This window comes from Dioscorea cayenensis, chromosome 21 (assembly GCF_009730915.1).
Source record: "Dioscorea cayenensis subsp. rotundata cultivar TDr96_F1 chromosome 21, TDr96_F1_v2_PseudoChromosome.rev07_lg8_w22 25.fasta, whole genome shotgun sequence".
Taxonomy (NCBI): domain Eukaryota; kingdom Viridiplantae; phylum Streptophyta; class Magnoliopsida; order Dioscoreales; family Dioscoreaceae; genus Dioscorea; species Dioscorea cayenensis.
Window position 1 is genome coordinate 253,170 of NC_052491.1, and position 5,842 is coordinate 259,011.

The following is a 5,842-nucleotide window of genomic DNA, read 5'->3' on the forward strand; positions in this document are numbered from 1 at the left end:
ACCTTATTGAACAGAGTATCCATACTGCTTGTTATGCTATTAAACCTTGATTCAGTGTTAATCATAAACTTGGCAAGCACATCCTCAGTAGTGAATCTCTTCTCCAGTATTGGTTGTTGCATTTGGGAACCGTGTGGAGGTGGTGCAGCTTTTTGTTGTTGCCCCAAATTCTATGAAAAATTCGAGTGGTATTTCCACCTCGGATTATAAGTTGAGCTGTAAGGGTTTCCTTGTGGCTTTTGTCCCCCAATATAATCAACATTCTCAATTGGGGTGAAGAATGAGCTAGCAAGAGGACATTTGGCGACTGCATGCTCTCCACCACAAGTGTTACAACTCATCACTGACTCTAACTTCGAACTACTACCAATGAGTATGTCTAGCTTTCGAGACAACACGTCAACCTTTGCGGCAAGAGCATCATTGGAACTAACTTTATAAATTCTGGCCCCTTTCTATTATGCACCTCTTGAGGCCCAATGAGACTCATTGCTTGCCATTGATTCAAGGAGTGGCACGGCTTCATCGGGGTACTTGTTGCTAAGAGATCCACCCTCTGCGGCATCAATTAGTTGACGAGTTACATAGTTCAACCCATTGTAGATGATCCAAACCCGCATCCAAGAAGTAAAGCCATGATGGGGGCATCTTTGAAAGAGGTCTTTGAATCTCTCATATGCTTCAAATAATATTTCTAACCCTCCTTGCTTAAACGCTAAAATTTCTTGCCTTAGATTTGCTGCTTTGCTAGGAGGAAAGCACCTTCCCAAAAATTTTTCAATAATATCTTTCCATGTCTTGATCGATCCTGGTTGTAAGGATGTGAGCCACTAGTATACTCCATCTATCAAACTGAATGGGAATAGTCATAGCCGGATCACGTCATCTGTCACTCTGTTTATCTTGAAAGTAGAACAGATTTGGAGAAAGCGGGAAAGATGATCATGCACCTCTTCATTCACAAGACCATTAAATTGGACTGAATTTTGAATCATGCCGATGGTTCTTGCCTTGATTTCAAAATTGTCTGTGGCGATGGATGGTGCTTGAACACTGAATTCATGGGCTATGAACTGTGGTCTTTCATATTCAGATAAGGTGCATCTTTCCTAGGCCATGATTATTGATTCTATGTCTTCAATCTCGATGTTTCGTTCACTCGAGTCTTCGCCTAATTATCTTAGTCTTCGATTCAAGGTCCTTTCAATTTCACTGTCTTGTGCAACTAGGTTTGATGGATTTGCTCGTGTCATGCACAGTACCTTGCAAATTCAAGAAAGATATAAAAAGTTAAGCTCAAAAAGAAATAAGACAAATGAAAAGAAGAACTAAAAAAAAGAAAAATGGTTAGAGCAATAAGCTAGAAGTTTCCTAGAATTCCTTAAGTTCCATGGCAACGGAGCCAAAAACTTGGTGATGCTCACCAGCAAGTGTACGGGGTCACCAAGTAATACCCTATGAGTGACACATGGGTCATATTCCATGGGTCTAAGGAGCTCCTGTTACTCCTCTATTACCTATTATCTAATCTTACAACATAAGCATGATTTACTACCCTAACAAGTGCAATAATATAAACAACCTGCAAGAATAAAAACTATAAGCAGCACAGGAGATCATAATAGAAACAATGAAATACAGAGGCCTAGGGATGAGGATCCCCTTGAGGGGTCATCATGATATATGGATGCACAGTAATAGCAAAGAAAGGGTGATTTATATCGAAGGATTTAAAGACTAGTCCAATCCCCATTTCTTGGTGATTCAACCATAATCCCATATGAATGCAAATAAGGATCTCTCCCTAATCACATTCCTATGATCGCATTAAGTATAGGGAAATCTTGCAATAAGGACACACTTATCGTAAGTCTCTCCTTAAGATTCGAAAGAGCTACCGACATCCAATTTCTCAGCATGTCGATCCAAGAATACCCCTTCTAGCTCATTAATGATCTAGTACATGTGAGTAGGTCACATCTACATGTACAACTGAACAAAGAACTAAGGATCTATCCATTTGATATTTCTAGACATGAAGAACAATGACCCAAGATATAAATCAACCCAAATGTATTTCAAATCAAAGTTTAGCATCCAAAATACATGATAAACCCCCAAGGTTCACCTACATCCGGTGGCCTTGGTGGTCTAGTGTGCCATCATACAAACAAGTATAATAAAGTCAATAAAAACAAGAAACAAATGCATAAGAGGCACATCCTAATCCGAATGATGATAAACAAGAACAATGTCGGCCGAATGATGCTTCCTCTAGCCCAATGAATGCTGAATGCTCCTTCTCCCTTTATGATGAAGCTCTCCACTAGAAGTTCAAGTTCTTGATCACCTCGAAGCCTCAAGCCAAGATCTCTAAAGATGTCTTCATTCTCCTCCTTCTTTCTCCCAAGTCTTGGCTACCAAAAAGTCCCTCAAGAAATCCACCAAATCCTTTCTTATACCCCCCAAGAATACTCCCCAATGGAGGCCGTATGAGGCATAATATGAGACTCAAAAACCCCCCCAAAAGCCTTCCATACCAAATCCTCTCTTATACCCCCCAAGAATACTCCCCCAATGGAGGCCGTATGAGGCATAAAATGAGAATCAAAAACTCCCCCAAAAGCCTTCCATACCGGATCCATACTAGGTCAATGAGGGGTGTATTAAGGCAGTATGAACCAAGTAAAACCCATTCTTCTCTTAGAACAGTGTCCATACTAGGTCAATGAGCTCCTCATTGAGGCAGTATACCTTCAAACAAATACTTCTCTTCTCTGCCTACAGTGTTCATCCCAGGGTCAATGAGCTCCTCATTGAGACAGTATGCCTTCAATTAATTCTTGGCTAGAAAATTCTCCAGGTGCTACAGTGGATGCTATAGTGCCACTACTACAGTACTCTGGATACAGTTTTTTGCTATAGTGAATATGCCACAATATCGAGATGTTGTTTTCTTCTTTTTTTCAACCCAAATCATATCTTCATGTCTTCCATGGTGTTTCCATGCCCTACAAAGCAATTAATAGTCGATTGAGCATAAACAGTCGTCTATTCTTATATAAATACATGCTAGAAGTACAAAATACATACACTAAAATATATATATTTAGACACTTATCATGGGGCATAGTGTAGAGTTAGTCATGGTTGACCTTAGGTTTGGGACCATGTATTTGAGGATTGATAAGTGCTTTGTGCGATAAGAAGATGAAGTGTTCTTTCCTTGTGTTGAGCATTACTTTTCTCGGGTTTTAATGCTAATATGTGTGTATTTATGTTACTTTAATACAGGTAGGGTTGTGAGGCCGATTATGAGAGAAAGAAGCCAATGTGGGTCGTAATGCACTAATTTGGAGGAAATCTTGCTAAGGTTCCAACGCGAAGACATAGGTCAGGTTCCAGATACAGGAATGTGTGCCAACTTCCTCGTACTCCAGTTAGCACAACTATTTGGAGGGGCACAAGGGCAGTCACATTCAAGTATTCTGACTTGTGCATATAGAACAAAATCTCCACCAACATGTTTGTTATTAAGGAAACAAGGTAATCCACGACGCAAATGTGTGCCTGTTTGCATTACCTAGATGAAAGTATAGATTCGGGAGTATTTTAGGTTGGTACTGTAGTAGAGTATTGTAGAAAATACTATAGCAAAAATACTACAGCAACACGGTTTATAGCCGCCGGCTGAGAAAACAGGAAAATAGAGAATCCACACGGGCATGTGGAAATTCCACACGCCCATTTGAAAAATCCAAAGAGGCCCCCACATGGGCGTGTGGATTCCCGATTCCAGCGCTTTAAAAGCCGATTTTAGCCCCAATTTCAGCATTCTTTACTCCATCTTTTCCCGAACTTGAAAGAGGGTGACAGCTAGGGTTTTGGGATGTATTGGCTAGGGATTTGGAGAAGTTCTATGGCTCTGACATCGCACATAGTTTGGAAGAAGGTTAGTTGGAAAGCTTTTGTCAGCATCGATCTGGCGAGGTGTATCCTAGGCCGGACAAAGGCACCCTTGCGATGAGTAGAGGACTCTCCACAAGACCAATGCCATGACTAACGAGGGTGTTTTCTATGGATGCTTTGTTTTTATATTCGATTTCATTGATTGTATCTAGCTTCATGGAGAGCTAAGCCCCTAGTGGGTACTTGCGTATTTGTGAATCCTAGGATGTGTTTGTTTCATTGAATCTCTTTATTATGCTTTTATTTAATTGATGTTTATTGTAAGTTCCAATCTTGGAGACTTGATTGTATAAATACTCCCCTAGAGTAACACTACGGTTAAGAGTTCTTGTTGGTAACTCTTGTGAGTGAGTGAGACACCATGAGAGTTAGACAAAGCTAGATTGGAGAGGGTTGAGAGGGTGAGTCGTGAGGTAGCGGAGCGTCCCCTTTCCACTCTGGTGTGATCTATCCTACCTCCATGTTCCAAGAGTTCTTTGCGGCCATAGTACAGTGAATGGGCTAAGGGATAACCTTCCGCTGGGGCTTAGTTGTGAGTGCAACGGAGTGAAGCGTTGAAGTGATTTTAGCATGTAGGGCGTAATTGTGGCTAGGGATCTTCCACCTGGACTAAAGGGTTAGGTCCATATATAGGAATAGGGTTTATCACTTCGAAATCCCTAGAATTCATTGCAATTCTATGTGAGTGCGAGGTTGAGAGGTTATTCTATCTCTCCTCCGGGATAAGTGTAGAGTTAGGCATGGTTGACCTTAGATTTGGAATCATGTAATTAAGGATTTCCACGACTCATTGTTGCATCAATTAGGAAGTATAATAGAGGGCTCTTGCACTTAAAACAATTGTCCTAGGCGGATCAATATCTGGGTATCCCATATTTATTGATTGTCTTACCTTCTCCTTTACTTGTGCCCTCTATCTTATTGCTTTTATTTCCGTTATTTCATATTTTGTCACACTTATCACTATTCAACTTCCACATTAGCTAAGAAACAACTTAAGTGTCTTTAGTCCCTACTCTCTGTGGATACGATACCCACTCATCTAGGATTATTACTTCCATAGTTGTGCACTTGCGGTTTACACACATATACGGACGTGTCACGTTTTTAGCGCCGTTGCTGGGGAGTAAGCGTTTAGAGATACTTTGCACTTTGTTTTCTTAGCTATTCATTCATTCTATTTCATATTTTCTTTTCTATCAAAATTCTGATTTTGTTTTCTTTCTTTTGGTGCATCTCCAGGTTATGACCCGAGGGAACCCTTCGGTATTAATTGAAGGAGATACCGAGCTCGAACGTACACTTAGAAGAAAAGGGAAAGAACTTTGTAAGAACAGTCTAATCTAGCTGAATTAGAAGTAGAAGAATCTGAAAACATGGCAGAACAGAATGAGCAGCAACAGACATTATCTGATTATACCAGACCTTCAGTGTTGGGGACACAATCGAGTATTGTGCGTCCCCCGATTATAGCTCTAAACTTCGAGCTAAAGCCGACATTCATCGACATGTTGCATCAATTCGCACAGTTTAATGGTTTGGCCGATGAGGATCCGAACAGTCATATAAAGAACTTTCTCGAGGTGTGCGACATGCTTAAGATAAACTGGGTAACGGATGATGCCATCAAGTTGAGAGCTTTCCCATTTTCCTTGAAAGGGATAGTGAAGCAGTGGCTACACTCATTACCTAGAGCATTAATTACCACATGGGAGGAGATGGTAGAAGCCTTTCTTGCCCGTTATTTCCCTCCAAAAAAATCTTCAAAGCTTAGGAATGAGATCTCATCCTTTGAACAATTGGAATTGGAGTATCTATTTGAAATGTGGGAAAGGTTTAAGGAGCTCCTAACAAAGTGCCCACAACATGGATT

At 40.6% G+C, this 5,842-nt stretch overlaps 2 non-coding genes across 2 annotated transcripts; one reads left to right on the plus strand and one right to left on the minus strand.

The window, feature by feature from the left end:
* Window positions 1–630: 630 nt before the first annotated feature.
* LOC120252642 lies at window positions 631–737 on the plus strand. The gene has a single exon (XR_005534099.1). It is a non-coding gene; the product is annotated as a small nucleolar RNA R71 (small nucleolar RNA).
* A 4,998-nt stretch (window positions 738–5,735) lies between these two features.
* On the minus strand, window positions 5,736–5,842 carry LOC120252612. Its single transcript, XR_005534069.1, has one exon. It is a non-coding gene; the product is annotated as a small nucleolar RNA R71 (small nucleolar RNA).